Source organism: Meles meles, chromosome 4, assembly GCF_922984935.1.
Source record: "Meles meles chromosome 4, mMelMel3.1 paternal haplotype, whole genome shotgun sequence".
Taxonomy (NCBI): Eukaryota; Metazoa; Chordata; class Mammalia; order Carnivora; family Mustelidae; genus Meles; species Meles meles.
Window position 1 is genome coordinate 92631179 of NC_060069.1, and position 25572 is coordinate 92656750.

At 38.5% G+C, this 25572-nt stretch overlaps 1 protein-coding gene and 1 pseudogene across 1 annotated transcript in view; one reads left to right on the forward strand and one right to left on the reverse strand.

Annotated features, from left to right (window-relative positions):
* Positions 1-25572, forward strand: part of SLC9A9 (solute carrier family 9 member A9) — a 540987-nt gene that overhangs the window by 64226 nt on the left and 451189 nt on the right. The window lies entirely within an intron of this gene.
* Positions 14307-14905, reverse strand: LOC123940581 (annotated as a pseudogene).

Sequence of the window (25572 nt, forward strand, 5' to 3'; positions counted from 1 at the left end):
CTGTCTGTTCATACTTGCATATACAGGCTTTAAATGTTATTTGATTCCTATGCCCTCCAGGCAGGAGCCTCTGAGGATCAAGACTGGTAGGGGTGGGTCCCAGGAGGTGCTGCCAGGCTAATGAGACCAGAGGCCTGAGACCTGGGGTCCTTCTCGTAAGTTAGTAGTGGGACTGAGAAATTTAACTCCAGGTCACCTATTCTAGGCCAGGTGGGGATAAAGGTCCATGGTGAAGAGCTGCAATGGGGTTTGTGAAGTCAGGAAAGCTGAGGAGAAAATGGACCAAGAAAGTGATTGAGTGGGTCTGAGAAGGGAATGGGAACACATCGGAAGCATTTTCATTCAGCCTTGGGGTGAGCTTATCCACATGTACTAGATCAATTTGAAAGGCTCAGAATGGGCAAATGTGGGTAGAACTTTTTTGAATTAGAAAACCAACAATATGTAGTTCAACTTTTGGTTTTTCAAAAATTATTTTTTTCTTCTTATAATATGATACATGATTCACATAATAACATAATAGCTAACACTTGTAGGCTATCTTTTGTGCACTTTGTTCCAAACATGTCATGTATCTTAACATACTCTGTCCTCACACATATCCCATGAAGAAGGTGTTTTGTTGCCTTCAACTTGCTGATAAGGAGACTGCAGACCAGTACCATGGCAGATGTCACATGGACAATAAGTATAAAGAACTGAGATTCGAACCCAAGCCATCTGGCTTCAGTCTGTGCTCCTAACCAATACTCTATACCTACCTGAAGTTATGAAAACATAATAAAACACCGAACACCTATAACCCTTAATTCAACTTAAGAAATAAAAGACATCCCTGGTACCAGTGAAGGCCCCCAAGCAACATACTTTTCCCAAAAAGCCAAATAACTAGGCCACAGTTGGTTAGTATATCTCATTGAGTTTAAAATCCCATTCTTAGGGGCACCTGGGTGACTCAGTTTGTTAAGCATCTAACGCCTGGTTTCAGCTCCTCAGGGTCGTGAGATTGAGTCCCATGTCAGGCTCCACACTCAGCATGGAGTCTGCTAGAGATTCTCTCCCTCTGACCCTCCCACCACTTGCATGGGCACATGTACACTCTCTCTCTCTCAGATAAATAAATAAAATCTTTTTAAAAACCCAACTGTTAAGTTATATGGATGTTACATAGTAGCAAAGGTAAAAGTTTACAAGTTGATTTGTTATTTATTGAGACCAACAAGACAAAATTTTTGCCTTATATGACTTTTTACCTTACTGGGAAGGATTACCCTTTATATATCCTTTATGTGATTTTAAAAAAACCTGAGTCTTTTACTGCACTTGCATTTGGAAAACTTCTGGGCTCTGATAGTTGCTCATTAACTAATGAACCAATTCACTCACCAAACGTAAAATACGGATTGAGTGGCAATCACCATGCTAGGGACAGGGTGAGAATTAGTGACAAATTGGTGCAGCTTACACTGCCTCACAAGAATCAACGGTTAATGTTTTAGGATTTTTGTGTCAGTTGTCAAATACATTATTAAAAATTAAATTTTAGAAATATACAAATTTTAATTAAAACAAAGTAAAGACCGCTTGGAGACCACAGCGATACCACTAATGGTTCCAGTCACAACTTGGTGATCTGGCAGTTTTTCACAAACCAGCCCCTGAAGCAACCAATCAGCATGCTGATTACCACTTCACAATAAGGGTTACTACTCTTATTTTATTGTGAAAGGCATTTTGAAGTACTTAACTAGTAGGGTTTAAAGTGCTGCAGTTCCTTGCAGGACCTGCTTTTCACTTCATATATCAACTAGGCAGAGAAAATGCTCAGAAACAATGAAAGAGCTTCTGGGCTTAGAGAATATACCACATATGACTTAACCTGGGATTTGAGGCCATAGGACTTTTCTTCTCAAATATCTGTACTGAATTGTACTAACTATTTTTTAATCTACAAGCTTTAATGTGCCAGAAATAAAATTTTCTTTACTTTTTTTCTATAACTAAAATTATTTTCTATTTTGAGGCTCTAGTATTCTGGGTGGCTGAAATTAAATTTGTCTCCCCGGGATTGTGTCCAATGCTAGAAGACTTAGGAGCACAGGGCATCAGGGGCAGGGCCCTCCTGGATGTTATCTGGGTATACTGACATTCACAGAGATAACTATAGTCTGGACTTCAGGCATTGGTCCACATGCTTCACTTCTTATACCCTTCCCTGTCCTGGCAGCAAAATCGCACCAGGGCTGCTGGCAGTGTAAGTCATGTGTGTGCCATTCCAGGGCCCATGGGAAGCATTATGCAGTCCCCCCCCCCCCGCCCTACGCATGAGTGTACACACAAACACACACACATACACACTCATTCCCAGGGTCCTTTAAGGCTGCCTTGGACCCATCTGCCTAGGCCTGACACCCAGCTGTGGCTCAGCAGACCATCTGGCCATCCTTGAGCATTTCTTCTTCCATTTCTGCTGCCCAGCCTGGAGGGTAGTCTGGAAGGAAAGCTCTCTATCAATTCCGGAATGGGGTGTAGTCACTTCTTTGCTCCTGGTAAATGGAAAGAGGAAGGCCTTCCTCTTTTACTGGCGGCCTTCAAGTGATGCAAGAGGAGAAAAAAGTCTGAGTCATTTCTTTCATAGCAAAAAATATGACAAGGAATGGCAACAGTAGTAGAAAGGAAATCATAGTGTTTTAACTGCATCCACCCCAATGTCAATAAAATCCCTGGCTATAATTAAGGAGTTTCCTAGAGTTTCAATTACAAGTTAGGCTTAAATGGGACAGTTCAATGTAAACAATAACTCAATAACTTCTGATTCAGTATCTTTAGCTATCCTTGAACTTGAGATCTCAGCCTTCCCCTCACAGCATCTATTCTATGCAAGTTCAGGGTGTCTCTGTGTATGTGTGTGTGACTAATAAAGATATTACTAATCTGGAAAGGCAAGCTTCACTCAACCTAGTCTCTCCATCACTGCCCTTCTTTTGTACACACCATGCACTACATGCAATTGAATCAGAATCCTACTCAAAATGTCACAGAACCAAAAATATCACAAAAAACACCATCTTCACATGGTTGGCATTCAGCAAATATTGGTTCTATTTAGAGAACACTTCTTTCCCTATTCCCTATAGTTGCTCTTACCAGCCACAATTCAGACCTGTTATGAGATTCCCTTGCTTCTTTGCATTGTTGTATTGTTATGGACTGAATATTTGTATACCCCCCACTCCCACCCCCCCATTAATAACTTTGAAGCCCTAACCCCTGATATGATGGCATTTGGAGATGAGACCTTTGAGAAATAATTAAATTTCGATGAGGTCATGAAGGTGAGGTCCCTACGATGGGATTATTTTCTTTATAAGAAGAAGAGAGATCAGAGCTCGCTCTCTACTTTGTGAGGACACAGTGAGAAAGCAACTATCCGCAAGCCAGGAAGCAGGCTCTCAACCAGGAACTGCATGCTGGCACCTTGATCTTAGACATTCCAGCCTCCAGAACTCTGAGAAACAAATATCTGTTGTTGAAGTCCCCAGGCTGTGCTATTTTGTCATAGCACCCTGGAATATAATACTGTGTACTTGCAATCAAGGATCCAAGTAGAACATTACAGGGGAGGCATTTTTCCTTCTACAAACCCTTTGATCTGATCTTTGTCATTTTGATAGGTGCAAAATAATAGCTTGTCATTTTCATCTCCATTTCTCTTATTGTAAGGCTGAGCATCTTTAAATTTGAGTAAGAGCCATTTATATTTTCTTTGGGTGAATGACCTTCGTATCTTTTGTGTATTTTATTTTGTCTTTTTCTTATTGAGTTGTAGAATTCTTTACACTTCAATGAGATTAGTTCATTGTGATGTGAGTTGCAAATATTTTTTCCCAGTTTGTCATTTGTTTATGATGAAGGTTTTTTTTGCCCCCAGGAAAATATTTTTTTTTCCCATTTTATTTATTTTTTCAGCGTAACAGTATTCATTCTTTTTGCACAACACCCAGTGCTCCATGCGAAACGTGCCCTCCCCATTACCCACCACCTGTTCCCCCAACCTCCCACCCCTGACCCTTCAAAACCCTCAGGTTTTTTTTACAAAATTGATGTTAGGTGCCAATACCACATTTTATAGGGTTTAGGTCATTCTTACAAAGGTATTTTCCAGTCTAAATTTTATTAGAACTTTTATCCTTGTTTCGTTTAAGTGTTTTCTTGTCTTGTTTTTGTTTGTGTTTGTGTTTGGATTAATTGTTTCATCTAACTCCAATTTCTGGTACAAAAAGTTATGATATAAGTCCCTAATTTTACCACCTCCCTTCCAACCTCACACACAGATAGCTATCCATTATTCCTATAACATTTGTTGAACAGTGCAGCTATTCCCCATCTATTTGAGATAGAATTTTGTCATATACCATGCTCAGATATGTATTGGGTCTATTCCTAAACATATATTTTATTGATTGTCTTTCCTTTTTAAGCCCCAGTACCTCACTATCTTAATTGTTATGGCTATAGAATATATTTTAACATATGATAAGCCAAGTGTCTCTTCCCTTTTTTCCCAGAATTTTTCTGACTATTCTTGCTTGTTTATTTTCAATATTAACTTATGAATCACTTGTGTAATCTCATATCAAAGTCATCTAGAAGTAGATGCTTTTACTGGGATAACATTAAATTTATAGAATAACTTGTGAAGAATTCAGGTACCTAAGAGATCGAATCCTTCTCTTTAAGACATATGACATGTTGCTCAACAGTTGTGTATCATGGATGATAAAGTATCAATGAAAGATAAAATTTTATATTCTTTATCTAATTAGAATGAATTCCACATGACCACAAGCACTCATACTTACTTGCATTCACATATACCTTTCCTTGAATCAGAGAAAAAGGGACCACAATTGCAGCTAGCTCTCTAGGAGTTCCACATACCTCTTGGCGTATCTTATCTCTGCACTCAAACGAATATATTCTGTATGTAAACACCATCCATTTCTATGTCATATTTGGGGGCGGGGGAGGTTTTGAACTGCAGCCAGAGCATATGCTCTTATTTATCTAACACAGATGGCTGTGCTTTATCGATCTTTTCCTGGAGTACTACCACCTCACATCCCTATTGGCCTAACTTGCTATTATATTTTTTATATTTTTATATGCTTGTATATACTTTTTATTCATTAGCTAACATGGAATTACAAGTAGCCTAGCGTCCTGGAGATTTGGGGGCCACAGGCCTACTCTTGGAAAATAACAAAAGAGAGATCATTTGTTGTTATAGTGTAGAAAAGAAACAGTGATCACATTTTCTGATGTCTTCTCCTGGTTTTGCCTTTGTTTCAGAATACCTTAGGGACTGAAGAATAAAACATGAAATAGATTGGGCTGGTATCAGCAACTGAATTCAACATAGGCTTGTTTTCAATAATGTTAACATGGATAAGGATTGTATAAATCCATGGAAGGGAATAAAGAGATGTTTGGGTCTCTCAGTATAGAAAAAGCATGATGATGTACAGAGTCCAAAGTAAGTTCAGGCTGTAGGGGTTGAAGATACCACTCCTGTGTTTTGAAGGTTATAAAACACAATTTTGCTTTCATTTACTTTGCCAACTCCTTATTTCATCTTAATTGCCAGGAATAACACTATTTGTTATTGTCACTATGTGTGAGTTGCTAAGAATTTTACATATATTTTCTCCTTTAATCTGATAACTCTGTGTTGTTGTATGAAAACAGTGTATAAAAGTTGTATGAAGAGGAGTTGGTGTGCAGAATAGGAGGGGAATGGAAATGAAGATGGAAACGTCCAGTGGGAGGAATAACTGGGATGGTTATGGAGCATATCTCTGTAGCTATTATCTGTTTCTCTTCAATTACCTGGCACAAACTTTGCAACAAATAGAGCAAACATTAGAATCCATACCAGCTCTTTTTTGGGGCACCTGGGTGGCTCAGTGGGTTAGAATCCATACCAGCTCTTTTCAAGAGAATATATTTTGATCATTAAAAAATTTCTGAGGAAGTGAAAGACTGGAAATATATACTTACTGTTTGTTTCTATAGTTAATTCTAAATCATTAGGTTTCCCCTTTAATACCTTATCATCTTTAGGTTATAAGATGAAGAGGTGTCATAGAAACACATGAAATAATAAAGATAATTGGGAAACTGTATATCTAGCTAAATGACCATTTCATTAAGGAAATAGGTTGTTATTCCTAAACCTTCAATGAATTTTTTAAACATCATACTATAAATGGTGGAGGATGATTCATACTTACTCTTGAAGAAATTCTAAGCCTTTTCACCCCTATGAAAGCAAGGCTTCACTAAAAGTTCTTTATCACGAAAGAAGAGAAGAATAGAACATATTTGTTGAAGGTCTATGTGTTCATTCCAATGGACTTTGATGATACAGGTATATAAAAATGAGATGGGTCCCTGGCCACAGAGAGCTTTCTAGTTGAGATTAGTTTGTTTTTCCACTTTACACATACCTACACATGTACACACACATACAAACACTTTTTATTTCAGTAACAAAATCACCTTAAGGGCAGCACCATTTCATATGTGTATATGATAGGAAAGGAGTAAATAAATTTATTCAGTATGGAAAATCGTATGTAGGTGAGAGATCAATCTGCATTTTTAAAGTTCCTGTTATCCAGTCCTGTCTGAAGATACATGGGAGTAAATCTTGCCCCTGTTATTCTAGTCAAACCCTCAGTTCTTTGATTTTGTCCCCTGCAGAAATATCTTGAGATCCATTCAAGGGACATACCTTCTAAATGAGACATGTGTCTTAAACCCCCTAAACATGCTGTTAGCATAATTATCATGAGGTATTCTTCAGCTCAGCACACCCAAATCATAGTGGTCTTAATGCTATCAATACTGCTTTCTGGTTGCATACAGCAATTATGGGATGATTCCAATGCCTTTAAAGGATTGTTTCAGAAAACAATAAATTGGTATACTAAAATAATAGAATTATGGGACATGTGGAAGGAGTTTTGGAACTCTTCTAGTATAACCCTTCATTTATAACTTAAAAAAAAAAAAAAACTAAAAACAAAAAACAAAAACAAAACCCAAACCTAGATGTAGAAATGATCAATTTGCAAGTTTTAAACTTATTATTTTTAAATCTGTGATGGGGGCAAATCTTCTACCTTCCTCCTTCAGAATCCCTTTCTTCCATACATTTTAGGTAAATATGGTTATATTGATTCTGGCCTGGTTCTCTGATACATCCTTTTCAACTTTCTTAAGATGTCTTAAAATGTCAAATTATCCTCCAGATGAAGAACTTTCATAACTTTTCTGGCTCTTATCTTTCAGTATCCCAAACTACAGCTCTTTTTTGCTCACGGATTATTATTTTCCAATAAGAATTTCCTTTGGAATAAGCCCTAAGCTATTCCATCCTGTGTGCATCCTCTATCAGCTATTTTCTCAATAATGCTGCATGCATAAAAAACCATGTATCCTGCCTACAATATGACAAAACCATCACAAAGCTCACTGGCTTAAGGTATTAATAGCTTAAGGGTGCTTGGGTGGCTCCGTGGGTCTTTGGGTCGAGTCACGAGCCCAGGGTCCTGGAATCGAGTCCTGCATTGGGCTTTCTGCTCAGAAGGGAGTCTGCTTTTCCCTCTACCCCTCCCCCTACTTGTGATCTCTCTCTTATTCCCTCTCTCTCTCAAATAAATAAGTAAAATCTTTTTTTTTTTTTTTAAAGGCATTAATAGCTCAAGAGTCTGCAGGTCTGCAATTTAGGCTTTGCTCTGCTGGCTGGTTCTTCTTGTGCCAGTTGGTTTTACTCACATGTCTGAGTAAACAGACATAATAAAAGTAATTGGGCCACCTGCCTCTCATCTTCTAGCAGGCCTACCTGGATGTGTTTTCATGGTGATGGCAGAAGCATGTGAGAGGAAGCAGAAATGTTCAAGTGCCTTGTCAGGCCTCTGTTTGACCCAAGTCTGCAAATATTGTATTGGCCAACAAGCCACATGGCTGAGGCCACAGGCAGAGTGAGAAATACTGCAAAAAGATAGCAAAGGGATGGAAAGATGAAGAAGTGTAGCCATTAGTGCAATTATCCCACCATCAATCCAAAATAAAAACTCAAATCTAACATGAAAGTAATACTGAATTTGGCTAAATTAGAGCCCAGGGTGACTATGAAGCACACATTTATATCAGCAATCACAGATTTATACCTTTATAGATAGCAGTCTTTAGTACCAACTGACAATTGATACTTTTATTTTTGTAGTAAAGAACAATTATCATGTAAACTAAATGTTATTTAATTTAATTTAATAAGCATTTATTTACCAAATATGGTGTGCTAGTCATGAATAAACAGCTAGTCTATTGAGCAGTATAACTATAACTAGATGCTTATTGAACCCCAAATGTTCCTCATCTTTCTAGACAGCATATGGATAGTGTGATGACAGACTCGTAGAGTCTGAAACCTGGGGAATTAGAAAATAGGGATTTCTCTTGGTTCAATGATCTCTCAGGGATCATTGGTGATACACTCACATGCCTGAAACAAAATACCAACATAATGAAAAGAAGATGGAAGAATCAGCAAGGAAATTCTTAGCTTTTCTAGATCTCTGGGCTGATAATATGAGGTGGTAGCTATATACCTAAAGGTTTTCCAGAAATTGCTCTGAGGGCAACAGTTAGTACTACTTGTAGAAGTGTGACTTGCATTACATATGTTTTACCTTTCAAGGGGAAAAAGGACTAGAAGTGGTCTGTCTGAAAAATGACATGCTGTCATTGAAATTTCTCCAGTTGGCTGCACAGAAACAGTCTGTATTTGCCCTAGAAGTAGATGGAAGCCCCATGATTTATTATGTCTTTTTAACCTACCTCAGAGGTAGAGGTAGGTTAAAAACATCACTTGTCTAACATCACTTGTTAGATACTCTCAGCAACTTTCTCCATTAATAACGAGGAGAAAAAAAATGGCCTTTCCTGAGCAACAGTTACTTTCTCCACCCAGTCAGAGTGGAATTTTTTAAAAAGCAGTGAAATCCTTTAATATGGACTTGTCAAAGGAGAGGAGGAAGAACCCAGGTATCATGTTTACAATATGACAAAAAATAGCTTTCAAGAGTCAGAGATGTTAATGGAGAAAGGTCTCTTAATAATAGCCTAGGAACTGTGAATCCTCTCACTTAAAAAGAAGCAACATTGACATAATATATCAGGCTCTCAGGAAATATATTTTGTGTAGGGAAAAAGAGAGAGAGAGAGTGAGAGAGAGAATCACTCATCTGAATTAATGGTTCCTTTCCCAAGTTTCTTGTGTTTTAGAGGTTTTACAAGTTACCACCTGTAAGATTCCACTAGGTGGAGATCCTGAGCCATATTCCATATGGTTTATTTAAAAAAAAAAAAAACAAAGAAATGTGAAAAACATTTTATTTTGCTTTTTACTTCATTTTTCATGGTATTTTGGCATTTTTTCTTTGAAATATTGCAGAGTGGAATTATTTATCAGTTAGCATATTAAAGAAAATCTGGCATGTACAAACAAGCACTTCAAAGGTTTTTAGTAACACCTATCATAGAAGGCTGAATTGATACCAGAAACCAGTAGTGTAAAATCTATGATGGTATTTTATTACAAAAGAGATATACAGGGGTTTGTACATTTCTTTAGAACTACAGTGACCAAATCATATATCAATTATTTGAACTGATGTTTATAAAGATATTTACCTTAAATCATATGACTGGATTCTGTGAACTCAAAAATGTGTTGTGCAGAGTTTAGTAAGATAAAGTCAAGAAGGAAAAAAAAAAAAGTAGAAGGTATACATTTCCAAGGCTTGTGAACTACCTGGATCTTATTTTAGTGACTAACACAGATAACTGAATATCACTGAGTTGGTTGTATCCCATGTACCTTTTCTGGATTCTGAAGGAAGAGAGGGGGGAACTTCCTTGGCTCACAAGAAGAGCATATGAATTTCTAGTTCTACCCATTCTTTAGGAAAGCCAGTAGAGCTGTTATCAAGAGTCCCAGTGGAGGCTAACCAGGCTTCTAGAGGCTTTTAAGTACTCTCCAGGATGTTAAGAAGTCCTTGGAAATAATAGTTCTTCTTTTTTATGAATAGAACCTCAAAAAACAACTCTATAAATGGCTGAGGCTGGACAAGAACTCCCCTTCCAGTGCCCAGCTATTCTGCTGGCTGTTTCTCACCTGAATCGATCTGAGTTCCTCAATTCTGAAGGTTATGAAACTTGTAAAAGTCATCCATACAGTCTTCCCAAAGAGGTGAAATGTAAAGAGCTTTAAAACAGGAATATCAGCAGACTTAGGATCTAGTGCTAACCTGGCTACTAAATTGTATGACCTTGGTCTTTACACTTTAGCATCCTTATCTATAAAATGAGGAGGATGGTGAAGACAATCTTCTGATTCTGTGTTCATTCACAGACCTATTCGTTGCTTAGACAGGCTCAGGTCAACATGAGAAAATAATCACAGGTATTATTCTTGTCTCCATTTTCCTCATAAAAACATAGTTCATGTGGGATAGTTGCTTTGAGGATCATCACACTAATAAAATAACCCACTGCTAATTTTTATTGGGGGAATATAGCAGTTGAGCTTTCATTAGGGACTATTTTAATTATTTATTAAGGATTGCAATAGAATTCCATTTTAATGAAACTGGTAGACCATCAAAATAGCTCATTAAAATTAAAATACCAAAATATCAAGATAACATTAAAGTCCACTCTACAAATAAAAAGGGCGTTGATGATAATAATTATGATGGTGATGGTAGTTATTATTATTATTATTATTATTATTTTTAAACCATTTCCATAAAGTAAATGTATACTGTCATCTCTATTTACAACAGTACCAAACTCATCAGGAGATGATGTCTAAAGAGGACTACTTGGGGAATTTCAAAGAAAGGCATATGAGAGTATGGCTCTGGGTATATCCATTTGCCCAGTTGCTATATAGGCATATTCTTTGAGTGTTCACCATAAAATGTGGGACATTTGAGTATGGAGATCCAAACTGCACTGGGTTTTGATTGGGTTATTTTGTTCCCAATCTTTCCAGTAGGAGATGGAGGTCTGCTGATTGCTATAATATTATTATGGTTCTAAGACTAAATCTCAGTGGAATTTCAGAAGGGACCCTTTTCTGAAAGAACACACTATTGATGAAAGGGAGAAATGCTAGACAGTAAAATACATAAGAGGAAATAGAAACTACAGATCTGTGTTGCTTTAGTTCTAACTCTTTGGTTTAAGTGACAGAAATCAACTCAGGACAACCTAAGCAGAAAAAGGATATTTATTACGAGAACAGAGGGCATCTTGTTGAATCCGATGTCAGGAAAGGAGTTGGCCCCAGAAAGTAACTGGATGACCACTAAGGACTAAGGAAGAAAGAAATAAGGAAGTGCTCATTTTCTACCTCTTTTCTATGTTCCTCCACTTTCCTCTCCTTTTGCCTTTCAGTAGAGCTGGAGGGAAAAAGGTAGACATGCTATAGTTGCTACATTGATAGCTCCTCAGCAAATAAGACCAATCCAAACTGACTGGCTATTCCTCTTCTAAATTCAAATTATTTAAGAAGGGTGGGTAGAATCTGAACAGACTAACTTGAGTCCACCTGCCTACCTCGATTTGAACAATTCTGCCCTGGAGAGGGAATAGTATTTACAGGGCTTCTGGGGCCCACTGTAGGATGTTACAATAGCTCTAAAGGGGTCCATCATCCAGGAAATAACAGAGTAAACCATAAAAGGAGGCAGTGTCACCTAATGATTAAGTGCAGGGATTTGAAACCTTTGTAACAGTGTGACCAAGTTGGGCAAGTTGTTTAACCCTCTCCACATTAGATTCTTCAGCTTTAGATTGAGGATACCCATAGTGTTGAGATGAAAAGAGCCAAGCCATGTAAAGTTGGTAACACACTGCCTACAACATAACTAATGAATATTAGTTGCTGGTATCCTTGTAATTAAATATTCAAGATTATTTTGAATCAGTTTCTGAGGCTGTAGAAACTTGTTTATAACCTCTTATTTTATAACTTTCCTTTCCTTGTCATCAACAGACACTACATTTAAGAGCTCGGTTTTATGCTGTCTTAGATGGCCTCTTAGATGGAGATAGAGGGGCCCATCTTAGGGGCCCCTTAGATGGCCCCTCCTGGCCCCTCTATCTATCCCCTCCTCTGCTTGGGTCTGTTGGTTCTGCTAGAACCAGCTATCTTAGTGTTATTTATACCTCCTGAACTTTCCTTGCCCTGGGCATTATACTCTGCTTTACCTTTCTGACTCTCCTCTATTTTGAACTTCTGAAATTGTCTGACACCTTGGTTTATTTTCTTTTTTCTGTTAACAACTTTATTCCATACATATTCAAGTCTGCATATCCCTGAGACCTTCTTACTTTCTTTAAAGTGAGGAACATTAGTCTATCAGGGGGAATCCCTAAAGCCCTTAAGTCCCCATAGGTTACAACATTCTGCCCTCAGAGGAAACAAAAGAGCCCTGCTTTGAGAAATGATGCCAGATTTACAAAGGATATTATAACATGCAATCATCCAAAAGTAATTTCTACTTTTGAATGCAACATTATATCTCAATAGTTATATTAACTAGGTTGACTGAACAATGACTTGAAAATACATCTGTTCTACATGAGTTTTCCATTTAAGGAAGCTAATTATATCCATAACAGCAACCTTCGGTTAGTGTGGCTGTTGACCATGAGTTGGCAATGGCCTCATTACGTAGAACTGGATGTTATAAAAGGTAGTCATTATACAGGATTCTACTTTTATTTAGGGGCCAAAGATACAAATGCAAAGTTTCTCAAATTGGACATTCTGGGAAAGTTCCAAGATGATGGAAGAGGATGAAAGAGAGCAGCTTTGAAAAACTGTGTAGTGGTAACAATAATAAAATCACTAGTCCAGCCTCTACTCCCACATACTTTCCCTGCTGTTTCCTTTGCCTAGTGACTGCATTGATTTGTCCTTTGATCATTTCCTCCTCCTCATCTCATTATCTTCATATTTCCTGCCAACCCCTTCATCGTACCCTTTCAAATTCAATGTAAGACAAAGGAAAGGGTTTGCTATTATACTGTCCCTCTTCTATCCTGAAAATCATATTGTATCTTTATCATGAAGAAGAAAAAATACAAAGTGAGATATGAAAATGTCAAAATAGAATATGTTAGCTATGAAACTGGACACCATGGTTCTTACCTTGGGAGACAGAAGACACATGTTTGAGATTTGTAGGTTTGGGAGGAACACTTTTAGTTGTTTGAATAGTTTTATAGCTTTTGGTTCTTGGGAGGCTCGGATGTTCATTGACTTGCAATGCGCAGCAAAGTTCTGCTCAGTGAAAAATTGTTCCATTCCAAGTGCCAGTGATTCTGTTGTTGAGATACGTTACTGGAGTGAAATATATTGATTATTTAGATTGGGAGGGGTCACAAAATGGCCATTGAACCAACAACTATGGTCGACAGATGTGTTTTGTTTTCCTTGAAGCATGTTTTATAAAAATTTAAACTTGAATGGTGGGGAGGTATACTCTCCATTTACCCATTAGGCCTACCCCCTGTGATTTTTCACCACTTTGTTCATTTATACTACCTACTTGGAACTTGAAAGCATTTGAATCTGTCCATTGATTTTTATTTAGGTGCCACAAATCTATATTATTGAAAAGAAGAGCAAATATTGAATTCTCCTTGTTATTGACTTGGTTTTTCTTCCTCTGGCGTCTGGAAACTGCTTGGCCCTGTAGACTATGTCTGACATTGTTTCAAAGGGAATGTTCCTGGGATATCATAAGTAAGAGCATTTACTCTCTTACTTCTTTTCTACCCTGATATGGATCTATTGGTTCACCTTACAATTTACCTCAGCCCCTGTGGAAAGCATTTTTATTTTCTTATATTTGTTTATACATGATTTACAGCTTTTCAAAAAAGCTTTGAGGCAGCTTATAGTAATGACAATTAAAAATACAAACAGAACCATTTAAAATGTCTATTAAAAGGAGTAGAACTACCAGTATTAGTTACTGAGTAAGTAATGAATATTACTAACATTTCATTTAACTCCATGCTCCCTTAGATAAACCAAAAAATAGATTATATAATACGTATTGCCCAATTAAGGGAAGCATACAGAGATACAAATTTTTTGAGCTGATACTGAAGTCTGAAAATATTTTAATGCATAAATTCTTATAATGTGACTATTCTTTTTTTTTTCTCTTTTATTTTTATTTGCATATATTCTGTGCAAATTTACTCCCAGGCCATAAGTTTTTGTTTCTTCAGTTTCTTCTGGTATATCTTTTCTTCTGTGCAACCTCCTCTTCTGGTTTAGGAACAATCTGCTCTTTTTCAGTAAGGATCATCGCAATGTGGCAGGGAGAGTTCATGTATGTGTTAATCTGACCATGAGTCCCGTAAGTTCTATATCACATCTTGGGGGCTTTGTTCACCTGAATGTGCTCAATGACCAGAGAATCAACATCTAAACCCTTAAGTTCAGCATTACTCTCTGCGTTTTTAAGCATGTGCAGTAAAAATTCAGCACTCTTCATAGGCCACCGACCCTGTGTCCAGCCCCACTGTTAGCCTGGGCACACCTACCAACTCCACCATTGTAGCAACGGAATGGCACACACTGCTTCTGCAAAGTGACGTCTTTCAGATACATGGTGACTTTTCAGATATTCATACCCCTGATGGCCTGCGCAGTTTCCCGTGTGTTCTTAAAGTGAACACAGAGATTTGAGCCTCTTGATTTGCATGATTTCATAGGGTTTTCTGGGTCAAGTGAATAGCAAACCATTTTCAGAGGTCACCCCAGGCCACTGAGAGCATAATGTGAATATTCTTACTAGTATTTTCAGCCTATCTGTATTTATTGTTACAAAAATGGGTTATCCATCCAACAAACCAATACTTTCTTGAGTGCCTTGGTTTCTGATGAGCAAAGGTGTGGAAGTCCAATAAATACTTTTGAAAATAATTCCTTTAAAAATCTTCAGGTGTTTAATAATCATAGAGCAAAGATTATAAGGCAAACGGATGTTTGTGTTAGAGTTTGTCAAGCAGTTTGGGGCACAGATATTTTTAAGAAAGCACACTAAAATATGTTACTAGAATTTGATACTGTGTGGAGACAGTAATAGGTAACTCGCTTTTCATGGTATGGCCCTTGCCTGGTGAGTCAATGGCATTAACAGATTTATTCCAGGGCTTTATAAGGCCTAGGTACTGCCAATGTTCTTGGAACAGAGCTTTTCTTTCCTGAATCCCAAGGTCTAATTATGTGATTGTGGCCTACTTGCTTTGTGACCATAGACACAGAAAGGACTCTAGATACTTTTCCTTATGATATAGTGCAATGGATGAAAAGTGATTTGTTTAACTTTGTGTGGGTGCAGAGAGGAGGAAGAAGACCTGATTATTAAGAAATGGTGACTTATCTGCTGTGGTATTCACAGAGACTTGGTCCCTGGAGCCTCCTCTGCATTACCTAAGACATGCCACTGAGCAAGTTTGTTACCAGAACCTCAATTTCCCCAACAGTTATATAGTGTCCATCATCTTTTCTTTTCTTTTTTCTTTCCTTCTCTTTTCATTTCCTTTCTTCTTCTAGGAACCTCAGAAAGAAATTTAGAACCAAGAAACTTTTGCTTAATTCTTGATATCCAACACAATTCTCTTGCACTCTTCCCCTGATATATTTTAAAAATTACATACACACAAAGATGGATATATATATGATATATGATATGATATATTTGGCATTATATACATTATGAAAGTTTATTCTAAGTGACTTTAAACTCTCTTTGAAAGTCAGAGGGGGTATATATTACAAATAAATTAGACAAAGAATCATATTTGTTTTAGTGGGGTTTTTTTTGTTGTTGTTGTTTTGTTTTGTTTTTAAGCAATCCTGCCATTTTTCTCTTTATCTTCCACCTGACTGTTTAACAGGACATTTCTATGTGGTCACATTGGAGTCTCACAATAAATAGTTTTTTAGTGTCTGAGCCTTATTGCTCTAACACGTTTTCAAAAGAGAATTTGTACATTTTAATATTAGATTACTGTGACCCAGGTTGCATACTGATTTAGGCACTCCCCCTTTCTTTGTGCTCTTGGGTGTAATATGGAAAACTCTTCCTTGTTCTGAGATACCTGTGAATATGACGAATACTTGAACACACATGTGTTGTGATTTTGGAGGTCACTATTTTGGAAGATCACTAAGTCTTAAGGATGTGTATACCAGTGTAGATCCAAATGTGTTCACCTTGGAGAAACTAAGGCAGTGAGCAGCCTTGGCAACTTACTGAGAGGGGAAGTGTCTTCAGTTCCATTCTGAGATGGCTGGGGGGGAGCTGGGGAGAGCGTATCAGCCCCATGTGCTCTCTGACAAGGTCTGAAGGCTCCTAATATCACCCATTGTGCAAATACACCTATTCGCTGGCAAGTTATGGTTATGAGATTATATGCTCATACCAAGGTTTGATGGTGCTGTAAACCACTTAAGCCCAGGTCTTCTAATTTATCGAAACATCAGCTCCCCTCAAGGGAATTACAGGCCAATAATTATCCTTTGTCCAAATACCATGAACCAAATTGGGCAACTTTGGGTTTCTCCATGGCAGAAGGAAATGTGATATTCTAACTGGAAGGGAGAGAGTGTTTATTAAAACTAAACAACTTGGCAGACAGAAACTATTCCACCCAGATGGGGTACTTTTAATATACATATTCCCTCACCTCTCCTCAACACCTACCCTTGTCTTAATCCCTGAAAATTCCTTTTTTGGAGGAACTTCTGTGATAACCAGCTTTCATTTTGAACGTCTCAAAAAGAGATGTTTTTCATCACAGGCTTTGTCTCAGGACTTCTGGCTCAGCTTCTACCCCTCTGTATTTCCCCTGTCACTTTCCTCTCCTGGTGTCTGCCTCTTTCTGACTTAGCCTTTTCAGCGGCTCAGCCTTTTCAGTCACTAGCTCACATGGGGAAAAGTCTATTCTGCTCAGGGACCCACTGAGGCTTCCATGTCAATAAAGCAAATTGATGGTAGGTTTAACACATTTCCCAATTATTGTCTGCAGATGCTTTTCAGAACAAACAATCCCTGAAACCCTTCACACACAAGAAAACACTCCCTTGGCAAAATGATCTTGTTGGGAGCTTGAAAAAGAAAACCCTGACAAAAGAAGAATAGAAAATATTCACTGGCAGGAGCTTCTTGGCCAGGAGCTGCTCACTCCTGTTCAGAGGGATAAGAACAGGAAAAAGTCCCAGAGCATTATAACCTGACCCTAGGGTTACCATTTTGGAACTAATTCTTACAGAGAGAAAGGCTACAAGAACACTTTACCTTATTTTGTCATCTCAGTGGTTATGTGTTTTGTTTTGTTTTGTCTTTTCTATTCTTCTGTCTCACTGTTCCACCATTGTGAATTCAGGTGATTAATTCTGCCAGCTGCTTGTCCCTTCTCCATATTTTTGTTTAGAGACTCTCCCAACATAATCTCGGAAAGGTCTATCCCAAACTGTGGAAGATGATTGGATTTCCAGCCCGTCTTGACTTCTAGGAGGAACAGAACGGCAGAGACGTCTAGACATGCCCAATTATAGGGGAAGATTCAGCACATGTGTAGCTCCATCCCCTGTCAGCAGGCAATCTCTGGAAAGTTGTTTATTTAGTTTATTAACTTAACTTTTTTCTCTTTATTAAAAAGTTTTTTTCTTCTATATCCCCTTTTCCTTCCTCTTTCCACATAAGGAACTAGGAAATTAATTTCAAGACCTTTTCTTGTATCTGTTATTATTACATACCCTCTGGGCACTGTTGGCATGCATGGGCTGGGAATGACTGAGCAGAAGGCCTGAGAGGACTAAGTCCCCTCTGCTTCCAGCCACATCTGCATACAGTGAGGGGTCATCGGGGTCTCAAAAATCTCCAGGAATTGCTGGGGCAGAGGACAGCATCTATCCCCTTGAAAATCTCTGAGGTTGCCATGGATGATCCCCATTCTGAAACTCTATTTGTGATAACCAGTAAGGGTCCTGCAGGGTACTAGGAAAGAAAAAAAGTCTGGTGCTGCAACAGGCCCAGGGAGACAGACTTTGTTGACTTCCTTTTTTTTCTTCTCTTGGAGGAAAAAACGCCACCTTGTTCTCTTACCCATCTTAGGAAGGGGCTGCAATCAACCGCAGTCAGGGAAAACAAAGTAGAGTTTTCAGTCAAAGTTTGGTGTCTCTGCAATATCCAGCTAGTCTACTGCTCCCCAACTTGCATGCATTTGGTGTGAGCAAAGTGATACATCTAGACCTTTTTTTCACATAGGCCAAGTCCTAATTATAAGGTAGCAGAAAAACTTTCCATATGTGGCAAAACACTAGGCAAAGCTACAGCCTAGTGGGAAGATGTGAGCTTTCTAAAAGCAAAGAGAACTTCTTAAGAGTCATTCTGTTAAGGGGAGTGGGGTAAGAAAAGGAACAAAGGTCTGAACTTCAAAGAAATGTAACTAAAACATTCCTCCTGCTCTGATTTTAATCTTTTCATTGGATGCTTTCTGTGAGAGGGTGCCTAAGTGAGTGGATTTGCCTACCCCTTCAATAAATCAAAGTCTTTTAGAACAGAATCATCGGTGGGGACTCTTTACCCCAGGAAACCGTAATTGGAGGTAAATATTAATTCCAGAGGAAGGCCTCTGAGCCCAAGAAGTGCAGCAACAATGTGCCTCCAAGGAACCACTTCATTTTTTTTTTTTCCTGTATCCTTTGGAAGCAGATTGTGGGAGCAAAGCTTATCTCCCATTTTTATCCATTTTAACAATGCTCTGCCTACTGCTAGTTAAACTGAGCTGCCTTAAGCTCAATACAAAAAGCCCTTTTCAGAGCATCTAGCAGATAACTTTTAAAAAAAGAAAAGGAACCTTTTCACATAACTCTCCTGGTGCCTTTTTATGAGCTAGGCTGTGTGCAGACAGCCAGGCCTGAAATGGCTTTTGGGGACAAAGACATCACCAAGTATTAGGGCTAGACTTATTCTTTAAAGTTGCCGCTCCACTTTTGCCTCTACCTTGTACCTTTCTTATAACACCTACCCACCACTCCACCGAATGGGCAAGTCTACATTGTCAGTTATGATGAGTTTTTCCTTGCATATTGGTCAGTAAAGCCCAATGAAATTAAATCATGTGTCACCTTCATCAAGCAGTGATTTCTAAAATTCATGTTCTCATCTGGAGACTCACTGGGCCTCCGGTGGTAAATGTGATAAAAAGAATTCAAAATGGATAGGATGGTGGCCAGATTCTGCTGGAACTCTGTGAATAGTTTGTTTCCATATGAGTAGTGCTAAAGATGGGCCGCTATTCTCCTTGCTAATGAATTAGATCCCTGGAATGCCATTTCCCTTCCACAATAAGGGTAGGGGTGGTACCCACTCAGCTGCTGCTGAGGAGATTTCTGACTACTCTGGAGTTTATTTTAAAATCCCTGAACATCACTTTGAAGTAAGGCTTCTTTGAAGTAACTCTGAAGCTGTTACTGAAGAGTTCAATGAGTATTTGGGAGGCGATTAAAAAGACTGGATGGATGAATAGTCTCCTCCGCCCTACCCCAGTTGTCCTTTCCTCCCAATAGCAAGCCATGTTGGAGAGAATAGATTTTTCAATAGTCAGACTCATTGAGGATGCCCCAGGCTCTGGTCCAGAAACTATTTGACTCAACATGGTCTGAGGAGAAGGGAAACATTGCCTATTTCCTTTTAGTTTTCAGTGGGGCCTATTCTCCCTCTGTATCTCCAAGTATTCTCTTCTCTTCCTTCAAGCATGTGCCTGTCGATGCCATGCCCACCTTATTCTCTGACCATGATCAATGTTACACTACTTACTTCTGGAATGAAACTTCCTGCCATCTTTGTCACGAGGAAGCCAATTCTGAAGAAGAGATTAATGTACAGAGATTAAGAAGTGCTGTTGTAATGCAGGCCTAGTGGAAGGAGGTAGGATGGGTCAAAGGAAGAAGAACTACAGTGCAGTCCCAGCAAAGGCCCAGCTGACTCCAGGACAATGGCAGACCCTGGAGCTGGAATGGCTCTTTGGAGTTGTCCTAAATTGACACAAGGAGGCCAGGCCTTTATACTTTTTATATCATTGGATACAGGCTGCCCCTGAAAGGAAGTATGCCCTTGGACAAGGTGAGTCTCTTCAACTGAGGCAATCCCTATAGGGGGCTGATAGCTGAGAGTTGTCTTTGCAGTATCAGAGGAATAAGTTTTGCACTCCTGAAGAGAGACTAAGGCCATGCATTATATCATCTACTATGGTCTCCATGTTAGACTGTTATGGGGGCCTCCTGGGAACATCCTACTATGCATTTAAGGTGATAGATGCTTAGAGAGGAGGAGTCCTCCAAGAGTGTGCATTCTCTTTTCCACACAGCAGGAACCTGATAGAACAGTGGTAAGAACAGCAACATTGCCTCACCCTGCAGTGCCACACTGGAGTCCCAGTTAGCCTGGCTTCAAAAACAGAACTGCCCATTAATGATAACTTCATGTCTCATTGAGGCAACATCTGATTTGAATCCTCTCCAGCAGGCCTGCAAACTGGTTCTGCCAGCTGGAGAGAAGAGAGCCAGCATTTAGACTCAACAGGAAGCCTGGATTTCAACAGAGAAAAAAAATATATAAATATTTATCTAATCACATAATTAAAGGAACTCCACTGTCCCTGTACAGTTGCAACCTAAATGGCCCACTTCATTAAAATGCAAAAGGTTTTGTGAAATACTTTAAACTGTTCCCTCAAAAGGTTCTTTTCTCCATGGATTATTTTTTCAAAGAAGAAACAAATATTTAGATTTATGAATAATATATATTTATATATTTAATATTTATATATTCTTTAAATATATAGGAACTATATATGTAATATACATATTTAATTGCATTTCATTTTTCTCCTATACCTTCCTTCTTCTCATTTTACCATAGAATGGTTATCAGTTACTCGTATTTAACAAAGCTATTATCAAATAACAACATTAAACATTTCTTCTACATTACTCTCACAAGACATTCGATAGATTTGTCTACACAGGTGAGGGAAATGAAAAGCTGAATTATTCAATGACTTTGATTAATGTTTATGTCAGAGCAGGAACTAATGTATCAGTAATAGGGAAGTTCAATTAGTGCTTTAATTAATTAGACTTCTGTTTTTAGCTCTATTGTGAACGGTAATTGTTTGTTAGCTCTGCTTAGGACCTGGGTAAAGGTCTTGACTACAGGTATTACAAAAAATACAATGACATGAAGGTTGAAATTCTTTGAAGAAATGTGAAGTTTGTGAGAATAGAAAATGTCAGTAAAAATTCAAACACATTGTAATTTATTAAAGCTCATAAAGTCTCCACTGAAAGTTAGAATAAGGGCACCTGGGTGGTTCAGTCGGTTAAGTATCTGCCTTCAGCTTGGGTTATGATCCCAGGGTCCTGGGATTGAGTCCCATGTTGGGCTCTCTGCTCAGCAGGGAGTCTGCTTCTCCCTCTCGCTTTCCCTCTACCCCTTCCCCCCATCTTGTGCACAGGAGTTCACGCACAAGCACTCTCTCTCTTTCTCTCTCTCAAATAAACAAACAAATAAATAAATAAAACTTTTTTAAAGAGTTAAAACAAATTTCAAGATAAATTATTTTAACTAAAGATAGGATTGTAAGCAACACCTCTTTGATGCATTAGTTGTCTTTGAATTTAGGGTCACTTTTACCTTCAATAATAAGACAATACAGTATGATGCATTTAACCAAGTCTCTCTTCCTCTCTCTCTGCAAGGAACTTTGATCCTTACCATGACAAATCTACTAACAAATATTAAGATCATGGAGGCTTACTATTACAACAAAATAGAGTAGCACCTGCAGGGGAGCCTGCATAATTTAGATCTCTCCCCCTACTCACTGCTAGGGTTTAATCGCATCTGAAAGGCAGAGTAATTTAGATGCCTAAGCATCTGCATATAGATGTTCCTTATTTTAGTCTATCCAATGGCTCTTAAACTTTAATGGTGTGCTCCAGAATTATTGTACAGGAGTATGCTCTTGAAGCCGATATAGTTGTACCTTACGGACCAAGTAAGGAACATTCAAGGGCAATTTAGGCTGTCTGAGAATGGTAAGAAGCAAATTAACTGTTGAGCCACTTAGGCCTAGAAATTAACTAAAGATCAAAAGTGTTACCCAACTAGTCATTTCTTTCAACTCTGCTTTTAAGACGTGACAAAAATATCAGGCTATCGATAAAGTGTTAAACTTTATTAATGATTTGCTTTTTACTTTTGAATGAAATAAAGAGCATTTAACATTGGTTTCATAAAGTAGCATGCTTTATCTTTGGCATCTGGGGATGTTTTCCTGAGTGGGAGAGAAGGCATTCCAGCTAAGACTCCAGACATGGAATTCTTAGCCTAACTCTTTTACGCTATAGCATTTTGCTGTGGGTTGTGACTCTTTCAAATTACTGTAGTGTTTCTGAAATATGATTTTACAGCTAACTTTCTTCTTAACTTTAGGCATAGATACATTTTGAAAAAAGGAAGGACACAAAGAACAAAGGAAGAAAATATGATTGTGTCTCTTAAAAAATGATATCATAGCTATCTCTCTTTAACATCACTGGAGTGGCAATTTCCCTGTAGGGGACAAACTTTTCCCTTCTTCCCTCTAGGTTATTTGGCTGTTTTGATTATTATATTAACATAAGACAGATTAACAGAATGATAAAAACAAATTTAATTTCATACGTACAGAAACCTCAAAGACATGTGGCTCTCTGACAACAGGCAATTGAGGTTTCTATGCCCTTCTGAGCTAAGAAGGGAATAGCGGTCTGGGGCTTCAAAGTGGGGGAAGAAGACAATTCACAGGAAGATGGAAAGATCAAATGTTTGGTAAAATTTTTTCTATGCCATGCAGATGTCTTTCTGATGTAAAAAGTTGTTTCTGGTGATAGCGCCATTCCTGCACCCTCCCCACCCCTTCCCCAATCTAAGTTCTTTTAGGTGATTAAGGAAGAGGTAAAAAGCAATTCTCAAGTCTCTTGGACCTTGTTTGTCTTCAGTTTAAACTAATCCACATGTCAAATCCTTAATCTGGGGCAGCCTGCCCTGAACTGCATCACCACCAAATAAGACAAACAGATATGTGCACATTTATGAATATTAAATAATAGGCAAATAAATAAAACTATGTGTTTACAATATTTAGAATAAAAGAGTGCTTTAAAATTTATTTAGTAGTCTATATTTGTATTTATCAAGTGAATATAGGCCTACAAAATCAAAACAAAAAATTAAGTTCAATTAGAAAACAGAAATGCCATATTGAACTATTTTCTGTTAAAAAATAACACTTTTAGGGGCACCTGGGTCACTCAGTGGGTTAAGCCTCTGCCTTTGCCTCGGGTCATGATCTCAGGGTCCTGAGATCGAGTCCCATATCGGGCTCTCTGCTCAGCGGGGAGCCTGCTTCCTTCTCTCTCTCTGCCTGCTTCTCTGCCTACTTGTGATCTCTGTCAAATAAATTAAATAAAATCTTTTAATAAAACACTTTTATTTCTCAAATCTAAAGTTATTATACTCACCTTCATTATGTTCGAGTTTTCTTGGTTTGCAATTTTAGCTTTATTTCTGTCTTCGCTTAGTACCATCCTTATTTTTTTTAAGATTTTTATTTATTTATTTGACAGAGGGAGAGCTCAACCAGGGGAGCAGCTGTTAGAGGGAGAGGAAGAAACAAGTTTCCATCTAAGCAAGGAGCCCGATGTGGGGCTTGATCCCAGGACTCTGGGATCATGACCTGAGCTGAAGGCAGACACTTAACCCATTGAGACACCCAGGTGCCCCAGCCATCCTTATGCTTTTAGAGATTTTATTTATTTATTTGACAGAGAGAGAGTACAAGGAGGAGGAGCAGCAGGCAGAGGGAGAGGGAGAAGCAGACTCCCCACTGAGCAAGGAACCCAATACAGGACTCAATGCCAGGACCCTGGGATCATGACCTGAGTTGACGGAAGATGCTTAACAAACTGAGCCACCCAGGTGCCCATAGCATCCTTATTTTTATATCTTCTTACATTTCAACTATTTTATATAGTTGAAAGAATTCTTTCATGTTTTACATTTTCCCTGTAAGTCTTCTGAAATCTTTTTTGTGAAGAAAGTGTATGTATATATGTGTGCATGTATGTGTGTTTGGGAAAGAGGATAATGCTAGCAAACAAGCAAGTAAATAAAGACATTTTAAAACCATATAGATATAGGGGCGCCTGGGTGGCTTAGTGGGTTAAAGCCTCTGCCTTTCGCTCAGGTCATGATCCCAGGGTCCTGGGATCGAGCCCCGCATCAGGCTCTCTGCTTGGCAGGGAGCCTGCTTCCTCCTCTCTCTCTCTCTCTGCCTGCCTCTCTCCCTACTTGTGATCTCTGTCAAATAAATAAATAAAATCTTAAAAAAAAACCCATATAGATATATGTGGCCTTGTACCTCTTACATGGCTATACTTGAATGAATGAATAAATAAATAAATACAATCAGGAAGAAAGCTCTTATTAGATTTTATATGCATTAAACATATGTATTGAACATAAGTATTCATTGGGCTTATTGGATGTACTTCTCACTTGCAGGAAAGAAATGATAAGATGTTACCCCTGCTTTTTATGGGGGCGGGGAAGTGCTGCTGTACCAGATCAAGTGTGAACATTTCTAAAGCAAGAGGTAGTGAGGCCAGAAGGTCATGACTCACACATCCTATCAGAGGGCGGAGATAAGGAGGACCGCATTTACTAAGGGCCTTATGTGAGATGGGTGACCAACTTGTTTAACTTTCAAAGCAACCCTATGGCAGGTGTTCATTCAGGAGGTAGTTACAGAGCAAGCATTATACTAGGCACTGAGAATATAGCAGGGAACCAGACAGCAAATCCCCATCCATAAGGGGCTTCCACTCTACTAGGAGAATGAGATAGTCAATAAGTAAGCAAACAATTAACCACAGAGATTCTAGTAGAAGTGATGTGATGGAGTGGGCCAGGGAGTGGGACATCAGGAAGTGATAGTTGAGCTGGGAGGTTTGGAAAAAGGTATCCAGTCCTGAGGAGATGTAAGAGTTGAATATTCTAGTTAGATAAAAAGGACCGCCCTCCTCCAGTGGAAATGAACATTGTGTCTTCAAGAAAGGAAAGGAGGTAGGTGTAGATAAAGGTAAGCAGGGAAGAAGAAGAGAGGAGAGGAAGTCAGCAAGGAGCCAAACTTAGACTGTGGGCTATAGTGGAGAGTTTGGCTTTTCTTCTAAGTGTGATGGGAAGTACTTGGATAGTTTTCTGCAGAGATATGATGTCAAAGAAAAACCAGAGCTGCACAGTAGTTAAAGTGGTTAAAACCAATTTGAATCAGGAACCCACAGTAGGTGTAAAG